Raw genomic sequence first — 12,321 nt, 5'->3', positions numbered from 1 at the left:
AAAAAAAAAAAAAGAAAGAAAGAAAATATAAAATCTGACGGGTTGGGGGAGAAAGGTGAGGGACTCGGCAGGAAGCCAGAGCTGGAGAGGTCTGTTCAGGCCAACTTGACCTCCTCCTTGACCCCTTTGGCTTCTGGCTTCTCCTTGGTTTTCTCCTCTTCTGTGACTTCTTTCTTCTCCTCTGGGTCTTTCTCTTTTTCATCCTCTGTTTTTACTCTCTTGGCTTTTTTGAAGTTGGAAGAGTCCTTGCGGCCCCCCCTCCCTCCTCTTCAGAATCGGAGAACTCTTCCTCACAGGCAGTTCGTTTGTCAGAGGAGCAGATCGAGATGCGCTGGTCAGGGTCTTCTTCGTCCTCATCGCCGCTCTCCTCAGGGATTTTGTCCTCAGGAATCGCCTGCATTTGGACCTCGGGTGCATGCGGCAGCACTCTAAGGTTCTCAAACAGTCGCTGTTTGATCTTCTCCGAGTACTCATTGGTGCTCTGGTTAGTCATATTGGAAGGACTGATGTGGAGCTTGAAATCTGGTCCAAAGTATTCAAAGTAGTCGTTGTACGGAAGCTCATTAGGGATCTCCGTATCCAGGGCCACAGCTGTCTCGTATGTCCAGCACCGGGCAACATTATAAATGGTGTAACCACCACCTCCCAGCATCAGCATAGGCAGGTTAAAGCTCTTGACAAGTTCCACACACTTGGCTTGCCCTTTGATGGTTAGACTGAAGCAACCTAACCGATCCCCAGATAGGGAGTCTGAGCCACACTGTAAGGCCACCGCACTAGGCTGGAACATCTCCATTACTTTGGACATGACCGGCTTGAAAATGACCTCACAGGACTCGTAGTTAACAGCATAATACAGCGGGTAGTTAACAGCATAATACTTGCCTTTGCCAGCCCCGATATCCCATAGGTCCCCAGTTCCTGGGAAGTACTCTCCATACTTATGAAAGGACACAGTCATGACCCGGTCTGTGGTATAGAAGGCCTCTTCCACACCGTCGCCATGGTGAATATCAATGTCAATACACAGCACCCTCTGGTGATACTTTAGCAGTTCCAGGATGGCCAAGACGACATCATTGACGTAACAGAAGCCAGATGCCTCAGACTTCTTTGCATGGTGCAGGCCCCCAGCCCAATTCACATCCATGTCCGTCTGCTGCTTATTAAGTTTCACAGCACTTGCCACAGAACCACCAGTAGACAACTGACAGAACTCAAACAGGCCGTCGAATACTGGACAGTCCTCACCAAGGTTGAATCTCTGCATCTGCTTGCTGTACTCCGACATGTTATCTGGACGGGTGGAGTGCAAGAATTTAATGTAGTCATCGCTGTGACTGCATGTCATCTCCTCAGCATTGGCTTTGTGAGGGCGATGGATTTCCATTTTTCGGTAGAGACCATAGTTGAGCAGCAAATTATGAGTCATGCGGATTCGGTGAGGCTTCACTGGGTGGCTTGTCCGTAGCAGTAATTTCCAATATCCCCGTCGTAATAGTAACAGACTTTCCTCCAGGTGCCCTGCGTCTGTGCCATCTTGCTCGCCTGCCATCCCTACCGTCAGTCGGTCCATCCGCCCTCCCGCCCGCTGCTCCGCTCCTTGTTTGTTTTTTTGAGACAGAGTCTCGCTCTGTTACCAGGCTGGACTGCATTGGGGCAACCTTGGCTCACTGCAACCTCCACCTCCCGGGTTCAAGCGATTCTCTTGCTTCAGCCTCCTGAGTAGCCGGGACTACAGGCACGTGCCACCACACCCAGCTAATTTTTATATTTTAAGTAGAGATGGGGTTTCACGATGTTGGCCAGGATGGTCTTGATCTCTTGACCTTGTGATCCACCCGCCTCCGCCTACCAAAGTGCTGGGATTACAGGGGTGAGCCACCGCGCCTGGTTTGTTGGTTGTTTTTTTGAAAGGATCTTACTCTTGTCATTCAGGCTGGAGTGCAGTGGTGCAATCCTAGTTCACTGCAGCCTCCATCTCCTGGGTTCAAGTAATCCTTCTACCTCCCAAATAGCTGGGACTACAGGCACACTCCACCATACTGGGCTACAATTTTCAGTACAGCCAGCTCTTGCTATGTTGCCCAGGCTGGTCTTGAGCTCCTGAAGTATTTCATTCCTTCCTATGGCTGGATAATACCCCAGTGTATGGATAGACCACATTTTTATTTGTTTCCATCTTTTGGCTGTTGTGAATAGAGCTGCTGTGAACATTTATGTACAGGTTTTTGTGTGGATGCATATTTTCCATTCTCTTGGGTATATACCTAGGAGTTTAAAAAAAAAAAACACAAAAAAAAACAAGAGCACCATTGCCTGGCCAATGTCATTTAGCTTTTATTTATTTATTTATTTTGAGACAAAACTGCATCTGCATGGCTGGTAGATACCTGAAAACATGCACACCCTAGAAAGTGGGCAGGAAAAAAGCAAAGAAATAATTCAGTTCTACTTCTTACCCAACAGATTTGGAAAAATTAAGAATCATGGCCATAGCCAGTGCTGAAAATATAAGGAAAAGAGCACCTTCACACATTGTTAGAGAATATGTAAGTTGCCACAGCCCTTAGAAAAATCCAGCAATATTTATTGTTTTTTTTTTATTTTTTTATTTTTTCTGAGACGGAGTCTTGCTCTGTTGCCCAGGCTGGAGTATAGTGGCGCGATCTCTGCTCACTGCAACCTCTGCCTCCCAAGTTCAAGTGATTCTCCTGTCTCAGCCTCCCGAGTAGCTGGGACTACAAGTGTGTGCCACCACACCCAGCTAATTTTTTGTATTTTTAGTAGAGATGAAGTTTCACCATGTTGGCTAGGCTGGTCTCAAACTCCTGACCTCAGGTGATGTGTGCACCTGGCCCTTCCAAAGTGCTGGGATTACAGGCATGAGCCACCACGCCTGGCCCAAAATCTAGCAATATTTAAAATAAACTAGGCATGGTGGTTTACGCCTGTAATCCCAGCACTTTAGAAGGCTGAGGTGAGAGAATCACTTAAGGCCAGGATTTCCAGACCAGCCTGTACAGTATAGCAACACCCCTGTCTCTACAAAAAAAAAAAAAAAAGAAAGAAAGAAAGAAAAGAAAAATGTTTGCTGGAGGTGGTGAAGTATACCTGTAGTCTCAGCTGCTGGCAGGCTGAGGTGGGAGGATCACTTGAGCCCAGGATTTGGAGGCTGCAGTGAGCTATGATCGCACCACTGCATTCCAGCCTGGGCGACAGAGAAAGAAGTACGTTTTGAAAAGTATCCATGCCCTTTGACCCTGCATTGCTCCCTGTGGAAATCTGTCCCATCGAGATACCGGCGCCAGAAGGCAAGGAAAGTGCATGTACCAGATGACAGACTACAACACTTCAGTGAGAGGAAACAAAATTACCCGAATCGCTAGGAGGAATGGTAATAAAGCATGGTACCCCTGCGTTAGGAAATACTATGCAACCATGTCCAGAATTTGTCCTGAACTCCATCATGCTCGCACCTCCTCTGCCGCACCTCTGGAGGAAGTCCCCATCAGCTCTCCGGGCGGTGGCTGCACCTCCTTCCCTGTCTCCCCACATCCACCCACGCCCAGGATGTATTCTCCGCATGGCAGCCAGAGGGAGCCTTTTCAAACCTAAATCTGGACTGTTACCCTGCGTCAGGCCTCCCAGTGTCTTCGAAGGTAAAGTTCATCCTCATTCACTAAGCTCTGGGGCGGGGCTTTCCTCCTGCCCCTTCAACACAGAGCGCCCTTTCTCCAGCCTCAGGGCCTGGACACCTGCTGTTTCCTCCGCTACACGCATTGTTTCTGCAGGGGACTCCCCTGGCAGCTAATCTGAAGCAGCCCCCACTCATGCACCCCTGAGTTTCCATCTCATCGCTATTCTTGTCTTCATAAAACGTATCGCTACTTGCTTATTGTTAAGTCTCCGGGACTAGACTATAAAGTCCAAGAAGGCTGAGAAAGCTTGCCTGGCCTGTCTTATCCAGGGATACCAGGGAACGTACACTTTACCCGGCACACAGTAGGTGTCGACGCGTGCACAGAACCTGACATGAGGCCCCCAGGAGTTAATGAATGGTCAATTGCAGAACCTTTCTAAGGAATCCAGTGCTTTTCTATCTGTTTGATGAAACAAATAACAGGGAGTGTTCGTTTCAAATGGCATATTGCCGGCCCAGTGGCCGACCTACTGAACGCGGATCTCTGGTGGAGGGGCCCAAGGAATTAGTGATTGGGGGCAGGGATGTACGCTGGCGCAGGCCCTTCCAAGGAAGCTTTCTTCGCAGGCAGGTTGATGGGGCTCCCTGGGTTTTCTTTCCAGTCTTCCTTTCTGCGTGACTGTAATTTGCAGGAAAAAGGTAGAAAGAAAACCCTGGAGATGCCGGGGATTGAACCCGGGGCCTCATACATGCAAAGCATGCGCTCTACCACTGAGCTACATCCCCTTGCCTCGCAATGTGCTTTTCTGGGAATGGTGATACAGAGAGTGCCCTTCGCTTTGCTAGTTCAGGTGTCTCAGCTTCCGAACGTACAGTGCCTCCAGCCACTCAAAGGGGCCTCTGCCCGCTCTGGGAAAGCTCGGAGGCCAGGGCGCCCGGCGCCGAGCCCGGATGACCCGCAAAGGGTAGGAACGACAGCGGGAGAAGGCTACAGTCTTAGAGATTGAGTTGCAGAAATTCATGTATGGCTTGTCCTCGTTAGTATAGTGGTGAGTATCCCCGCCTGTCACGCGGGAGACCGGGGTTCGATTCCCCGACGGGGAGGCTAAAAGAATCGACTTTTTGAAATACAGAAGGGGAAACCTTGCTGGCAATGCTTTGCATTGTTCAAAAATATACTGAATACCAGGATGTGGCACGTCGCAGGTGTGCCCGCAACACTGTGAATTAGGGCCCTTTCAAGGATTCAGTGCCTTCTAAGGAGAGTTGGGGGGAAGAAAAAAGGGGGTACTCAGCAGTGGGCGCAATAGGTTCATTTTTATGTCAAAAAATTATAGATATGCACACAAATGTGTGAGTATTTTCATGTTTTTGATTGGCGTCATGGTAACAACAGCAGCAGCAGCCGCCAACAATATACAATTCTTAACATGTGCGGGGCAGTATTGGTAAGCGCTTTAGTGTTCACGCATTACATCCTCAAGCATCCTACCAACGTGCCGTTTTCTCCACATCAGACTGATGAAATACAAGCACAGACAGAGGCTCCGTGGCCCGCCCAAAGTCTCATCAGTCACAATCAACTGTAGACATAGGGGGCCTTTGGGGAGAAGGACTCGGGTGGTGGATGGGAGTAACTCTTTGACCTTCCATTTCTGTACCTTTTTGGACTTTTGGAATTCTATTTTTTTCTCCCTTCTTGTTTTTCTCTCTTATTCGATTTTTATCAGAATGATACGTAGAATTTTTAAAAGTCAGACACAACTACTTTTGAAAATAAATGCTTATTCCCCGATGTCTCAGAGAAGAATTACGAATTAGACAAAAAGTGTCCTCAGCAAGGCGACTTTTACTTTCTGCAGAAAGGGTGGTGCCCGTCAGCAATTCTGCCGCGAGCATACACGAAGTAAAAGAGACATAAGAATATTTATTCCTTATGCATGAGGTCCCTATTGCTGTGTTTTGACTTCGCTGACTGGAGGCAGACCTCACAATTTAAACTAAAACCCGATTAGCTAACAGTTCAAAACTTTTTAAAATACATAAAGGCAGTGAGGAACAAAGGGAAAAAGGATGTTGCTTAGAAAGGACTTAGAAAAGTAATAATATTCCTAAACAAGGGAGGAGTGTAGGCTGCAAGCTGGGACATGCCTGGGCACGTCCAGCACGAATATTTTGACAAAGGTACAAGGACACAGAATGTACTACGTGCCTGTGAGCATGTTTACCATAGATACTAAAGTCAGAGTGGGCTTATTCTGTTACATTTGCTACCTAAGGCTTAACAGATAGTTATTACTATAAAATAAGAAACTTGAAGAAAGTTAGTTTTGAGAAAAGGTATCAGTAACATTTATGATTCAAAGGGGAAGCTTTGAAGAGGAACTTTTGCTTTCTACAATTCCTTCCCTTTTAATTTTTATGATTTTTCCTTTTTAAACTGTTTTAGTATGTTTTGGCTTAATTGTTCTACTTGAGCTTTTAAGAGGAGAAGTCTCTTAGAATAAGGTGGGGGAGAGTTAAGATAGGTTTTAGTAGTTTTGGTAAGAACTGTCATTATTAATTTTGTCATTAGCTTCCGGAGGCATGGTATAATATAACATCTGAGAAGGAGAAGTATACCTAATACAGGAGTAATAGAGGTGAGAATTGAGGTTATAGTTTCCTTCCATTGACCAAACCATCCTCCTAGCCAATTTGAAATAGGGTTATTAATTCTAGAATTTCTAGTTAGCTCTTTAGATAAAGCAGTGAGACCTTATAAGGTTCTGGTTATACTTCCGTTAGGAGTAGTGTTATCTGGGATGAAGGTTGTACACAACATTGGGTTTTAATTATAACAAGCACCACCTTTCTCAGTTAATACTGTATTTAAAGTCATTTTATTTTCCTAGACCATTTTACTAGTGGATCGTAACTGTTCTGCTATTCCTTTAATAGCATCTTTAAGTATAGTTAATAAATTGCTGTTGATAGTAATAAATATAGTTTATGCAATATACATTCTTATTAATTGTTATTTGTGGGAGAAGGGATTTGAACCTCACAGCTATCTGATTTCTAGCTTTGAATTTATCTGGTATACCTCGTGGAATGTCAGTTGTATTTAAATAAACATGGGGGTCAAAGGACCTAAGAGAGCCTAAGAGAGGCTTCTCTTGTTTTACGATGTCGTGCTTGTTTGTTTGTTTTGTTTTGTTTTGTTTTGTTTCTGGTTCATGAGATGCCAGGGTAAAAGGGATAGCTAACTGAACTAGAGCACAAGTACCACTCCAATTATTTGGCAGAGTGTCCAGTAAAGGTTCTCACAATACCACCACACACCCACTCCGGGATGAATAAGGGCTGACTGACAGGTCCGCTCTTGGAAGTGCCTGACCTCCTGACCTCACTGCATTCTGTTAAGTTTCTTTCTTTTTTTTTTGAAACGGAGTATCGCTCTGTTGCCCAGGCTGGAGTGCAGTGGCGTGATCTCGGCTCACTGCAAGCTCCGCCTCCCGGGTTCTCGCCATTCTCCTGCCTCAGCCTCCCGAGTAGCTGGGACTACAGGTGCCCGCCACCACGCCTGGCTAATTATTTTGTATTTTTTCTTTTTTTTGAGACGGAGTCTCGTTCTGTCGCCCAGGCTGGAGTGCAGTGTCCGGATCTCAGCTCACTGCAAGCTCCACCTCCCGGGTTTACGCCAGTCTCCTGCCTCAGCCTCCCGAGTAGCTGGGACTACAGGCGCCCGCCACCTCGCCCGGCTAGTTTTTTATATTTTTTTAGTAGAGACGGGGTTTCACCGGGTTAGCCAGGATGGTCTCGATCTCCTGACCTCGTGATGCGCCCGCCTCGGCCTCCCAAGGTGCTGGGATTACAGGCGTGAGCCACCGAGCCCGGCCGTTTCCTTGACTTTTAAAATAAAAATTAGGTTGATGTCCTGGAACATGGACAATGGCTATTTCTTCCGGTAACTGAAGATTATTAAGAACATCAACAACTAGTGTTTCATGAACAAGTTCCTTACCTTTGCTGTTAATTAGTTCTCGCTCAGCCTAAAATTTTCCAAATGTATGAGACACCCTGAAGGCATATTTAGAGTCAGTATAGATGGTTCCTACCTGGTTCTGTAAATATTTTAGGGCCTAACTTCGTGCGAATAACTTGCAAGCTTGAGCAGACCAACTATTTGGTAATCTTCCTGATTTTACTTTTTTAAATGTCTCTTTATCAACTACAACATATCCATTATGTTGTGTCCTTTCAATCATCTAGGAGGAGCCAGGGTGGTCTTAAACTCCTGAGCTCAAGCAATCCCTCCGCCTTAGCCTCCCAAAGTGCTAGGATTACAGGTGTGAGCCACCACCTCGCCCAGCCTAATATCTTTATTATAGAAATAAATTTTTAAATCACTAAGAAAAATCCAAAAATATCAATAGATCACAATCAACAGGTAATGAATTTACAGAAGAGGAAAAATGATTCATTAATAAAACTTACAGAAAAGATTGGCCCTTAGAAGTATTTAAATAAACGAAAGTAAAACGCAAGTTACTACTTTCAACCCATGATGTGAAAGTTGTCAGAATCAAAATGAACTCATGGATTTTAAGTAAATAAATAAAGGCCGGGCGCGGTGGCTCACGCCTGTAATCCCAGCACTTTGGGAGGCCGAGGCGGGCAGATCACGAGGTCAGGAGATCGAGACCATCCTGGTCTAACACGGTGAAACCCCGTCTCTACTAAAAATACAAAAAATTAGCCAGGCGTGGTTAATTAGCCAGGCGTGGTGGCGGGCGCCGGTAGTCCCAGCTACTCGCGAGGCTGAGGCAGGAGAATGGCGTGAACCTGGGAGGCGGAGCTTGCAGGGAGCTGCTTTCCGGCCGACGCGTCCTCCCGCAGGCCCTGGCAGGGTCAACATTCCTGCCACGCCTCGCGCTGCTTGCGGAGTTGCACCCAGGGCATGACCTTTTTCCTTTGCGCAGAGAAGGGGGCTTGAGAAACCCGAGCTCTGAGTCAGGTGGGATTCATTCATTCATGCATGCATGCATTCATTCATTCATTCAGTCAGTCAGTCAACAAATATTTGTCAAGCCCCTACAACATGCTAGGTACTGTTCTAGGTACTGAGGGACAGAGCGGTGCCGGAGGTAGACGAGGTTCCTGCTCCTCTTGCGTTTGTCATGCTAGCTGGGGAGACAGACAGGGAAAATGATAACGTTAACAATAAATAGTAAGTCCTGGGCCTTGTCGGGAGATATAATCAGAGAAGGCTTCTCGGAGGTCGTGGCTTTGCCAGACGAGAAGGCCACCGCAAGCGGTCCCTATTGAACCTGCCTTCTCAGCTTCGGTGCCAAAGACCCGGGGCGGCAAAACGACCAGGAGGATAAAAGAACAAGCTAGCTACAGCGGCTGCCGAAATAGCTCAGTTGGGAGAGCGTTAGACTGAAGATCTAAAGGTCCCTGGTTCGATCCCGGGTTTCGGCAGTTTCGCTTTTCCTTCCTGGTGGGGGGAAAAGGAGGTGCATAGACGGAGCCGATTCTTTACAATTAATTAAAGGCTTTTACTTTCTATATTTAAGAAAGCCCCGAGCAGTGTCCACGAGGAGCCGGAGGGGCAGAGGGGAAGGGAACTCTCTCGCCACTCACCGTTTGGGTAAATCAAATAAGGTCAAGTTTTTCCCGTCTCCACCTCCTTCATGTCTCAAATGCACTTGCTGATGCCTGTTTGTTCATTTTTGCTTTCTGTTTTTTAATGTCTGCTTTCTGAACTCTCGTGGCAAAATCAAAGACTGAGCAGGAAACGATCGCCTTAAAATGGCATGAAGTCAAGTCGGACCTGTTGTTTTGTGGGAAATACAAAGTATTTAATTCTTTGGAACCTGTTTAGGGAAAGCTACATTTACTTTAAGAGAGTGACTTGAAATCAGCTCCTCATGGGCGGTCCTCGTTAGTATAGTGGTGAGTATCCCCGCCTGTCACGCGGGAGACCGGGGTTCGATTCCCCGACGGGGAGGCTGGTAACGTTTTTACCATTCCTCTATATTTTCTTCACTCTTCCTAAGAATAATAAACCCTGCAGGTAAACGGGAATCTGGTTCTGTGGTTGTCTGTGGCCTTGCTGCGTGTCACACGGTTACGGAAAAGCAAGAAAAAGGCAGTGCTCGCATGAGGAAGTGTTCATTCATTTCTTTCTCTTTTTTTCTGAGATGGAGTCTCGCTCTGCCGCCAGGCTGGCGTGCAGTGGCGCAATCTCCTCCTCCTCTGTCTCCTGGGTTCAAGAGATTCTCCTTCCTCAGCCTCTCAAGTAGCTGGGATTACAGGCGCGCGCCACCAGGCCTGGCTAATTTTTGTATATTTAGTAGAGATGGGGTTTCACCGTTTTGAAACAGGGGTTTCACGCCTATAATCCCAGAACTTTGGGAGGCCGAGGTGGGCGGATCACCTGAGGTCGAGAGTTCGAGACCAGACCGACCCACACGGAGAAACCCCATCTCGACTAAAGATACAAAATTAGCTGGGCTTGGTGGCACATGCCTATAATCCCAGCTACTCGGGAGGCTGAGGCAGGAGAATCGCTTGCACCTGGGAGGTGGAGGTTGCGGTGAGCCAAGATCACGCCATTGCACTCCAGCCTGGGCAACAAGAACAAACCTCCATCTCAAAAAAAAAGGAAGAAGAATTGGCAGTGGGGCACGGTGGCTCACGCCTGTAATCCCAGCACTTTGGGAGGCCGAGGCGAGTGGATCACCTGAGGTCGGGAGTTTGAGAACAGCCTGACCAACATGGAGAAACCCCGTCTCTACCAAAAAATACAAAATTAGCTGGATACAAAATTAGCTGGGCGTGGTGGCGCATGCCTGTAATCCCAGCTACTCGGGAGGATGAGGCAGGAGAATCGCCTGAACCTGGCAGGCAGAGGTTGCAGTGAGCCGAGATCGCGCCATTGCACTCCAGCCTGGGCAACAAGAGCGACGCTCCGCCTCAAAAAATAAAGAAGAATTAGAAGATCTAAATAGCATTCTAGGCAGAGCGAACAGCAAGCGCAAAGGCCCTGAGCTGGGAAGAAACAGTGAGGAGGCTGGTGTGGCAGGAAGAGGAGAGGAAGGAGGGAGGAGAGGGCAGCAGGAGGTGAAGTCAGAGCGGCCCTCAGAGGACAGATTACATCGTACCTTGAAGGGATACAGAGGGCAGGAGGCATGGGTTTGATTCTGAGAGTTTCATGCAGAGAGAAATATTCAGGTTTGTTCTGAGCAGTGCCCTCTGGCAGCCAGGCGGGTGGGCACAAGAGGAAGCAGGGGCACCTGCGGACTGAATACAACCTGTGGGCTTGCTCCTCAACCACGTCCAAAATGATGCCCCCTATGGCGCCATCCTGCTCTTCTGCTGCCAGGGTCTCTCCCCGGTGGCTCCCACTTAGACTGGGGGAATGAGGTCAGAGGATGGTTTGCACGGTGGTCCCCATTCCTCATCTCCCCACTGCCCTCTTGCTCTCCCCCATCTCCCCAAAACGGGTCAGCAAAGCACCACGCCGGGCTGAATAGAAGAGGCAACTGCCCTCCAGTAGAGTTCTATGATAATAACACGTTTATAACAGCCAGACCCACATTTCACAGTCCCTGCTTTCTATTTACTTATTTATTTATTTGAGACAGAGTTTTGCTCTTGTTGCCCAGGCTGGAGTGCAGTAGTGCGACCTCGGCTTACTGCAACCTCCACCTCCTGTGTTCAAGCGATTCTCCTGCCTCAGTCTCCTGAGTAGCTGGGATTACAGGCACGCGCCACCATGCCCCGCTAATTTTTTGTGTTCTTAATAGAGACGGGGTTTCCTCATGTTGGCCAGGCTGGTCTCGAACTTCTGACCTCAGGTGATCCACCCACCTCGGCCTCCCAAAGTGCAGGGATTACAGTTGTGAGCCACTGCGCCTGGCCTTATTTATTTATTTAATTTTGAGACAGGGTCTTGCGCTGTCGCCCAGGCTGGAGGGCAGTGGCGCAATCTCAGCTCACTTTAGTCTTGACCTCCCAGACTCAAGAGATCCTCCTGCCTCAGCCTCCTGAGTGGGGGTGGGGTGGGGTGTCTCACTGTGTTTCCCTGGCAGGTCTTGAACGCCTGGGCTCCAGCAATCCTCCCACCTCGGCTTCCTTAAGCACTGGGATTACAGACCTGAGCCACTGCACCCGGCCCAGAGCCTGTGCTTTCTACCAGACACTATTATACGTGTTTTATGTGTAACTCACTAAATTGTCACAACAACCAGATGAGGTAGGTACCTTCAAATCTCTCTTTCACACATGAGGCCCAGAGGTTAGGTGATGCAATCACAGCTGATATATCCAGCACTTCCTTCCCCAAGTCTACTAACTTTTCTGACAATTCTGCATGGCCTTTGGTGAGGAAGAGTCGCAGGTGCCAGCAACGGTCAGGGAACTATGGAGAACGAGGTGGCAGGACATTTTTGAGGCAAGTTTTCCGTATCACAGTAAGTGTCTATTTCCAGCCAAGAAATATCAAGGCTGATGGAAAAAGGTATAGCCTTCAGTTTCCTGCCCTCTCCTAGCTTCTCACCCACTCTTTCCCCAAGGAACGGCTTTGTGATGACCTGAAGGACACTAAACATTGTGGCTTCTCTCCCCTGGTGTGCTTAACAAACTCTCTGGAAAAGAGAGATGCAAATTCACAGTTAAAGAATGGATCT

The 12,321-nt window shown here is 47.8% G+C and overlaps 4 non-coding genes and 1 pseudogene across 5 annotated transcripts; 3 read left to right on the top strand and 2 right to left on the bottom strand.

Moving 5' to 3' along the window:
* Positions 1 to 6: 6 nt before the first annotated feature.
* LOC105545834 lies at positions 7 to 1,592 on the bottom strand (annotated as a pseudogene). The gene has a single exon (XR_001006995.1). The product of XR_001006995.1 is annotated as a histone deacetylase 1 pseudogene (transcript).
* A 2,765-nt stretch (positions 1,593 to 4,357) lies between these two features.
* TRNAA-UGC lies at positions 4,358 to 4,429 on the bottom strand. Its single transcript has one exon. It is a non-coding gene; the product is annotated as a tRNA-Ala (tRNA).
* A 246-nt stretch (positions 4,430 to 4,675) lies between these two features.
* On the top strand, positions 4,676 to 4,747 carry TRNAD-GUC. Its single transcript has one exon. It is a non-coding gene; the product is annotated as a tRNA-Asp (tRNA).
* A 4,289-nt stretch (positions 4,748 to 9,036) lies between these two features.
* Positions 9,037 to 9,109, top strand: TRNAF-GAA. Its single transcript has one exon. It is a non-coding gene; the product is annotated as a tRNA-Phe (tRNA).
* A 457-nt stretch (positions 9,110 to 9,566) lies between these two features.
* Positions 9,567 to 9,638, top strand: TRNAD-GUC. The gene has a single exon. It is a non-coding gene; the product is annotated as a tRNA-Asp (tRNA).
* Positions 9,639 to 12,321: the final 2,683 nt, after the last annotated feature.

This window comes from Mandrillus leucophaeus, unplaced genomic scaffold, assembly GCF_000951045.1.
Source record: "Mandrillus leucophaeus isolate KB7577 unplaced genomic scaffold, Mleu.le_1.0 Scaffold34, whole genome shotgun sequence".
NCBI lineage: Eukaryota > Metazoa > Chordata > Mammalia > Primates > Cercopithecidae > Mandrillus > Mandrillus leucophaeus.
Note: the sequence above shows the minus strand (reverse complement) of the source record. Positions and strands in the feature narration are given on the sequence as shown.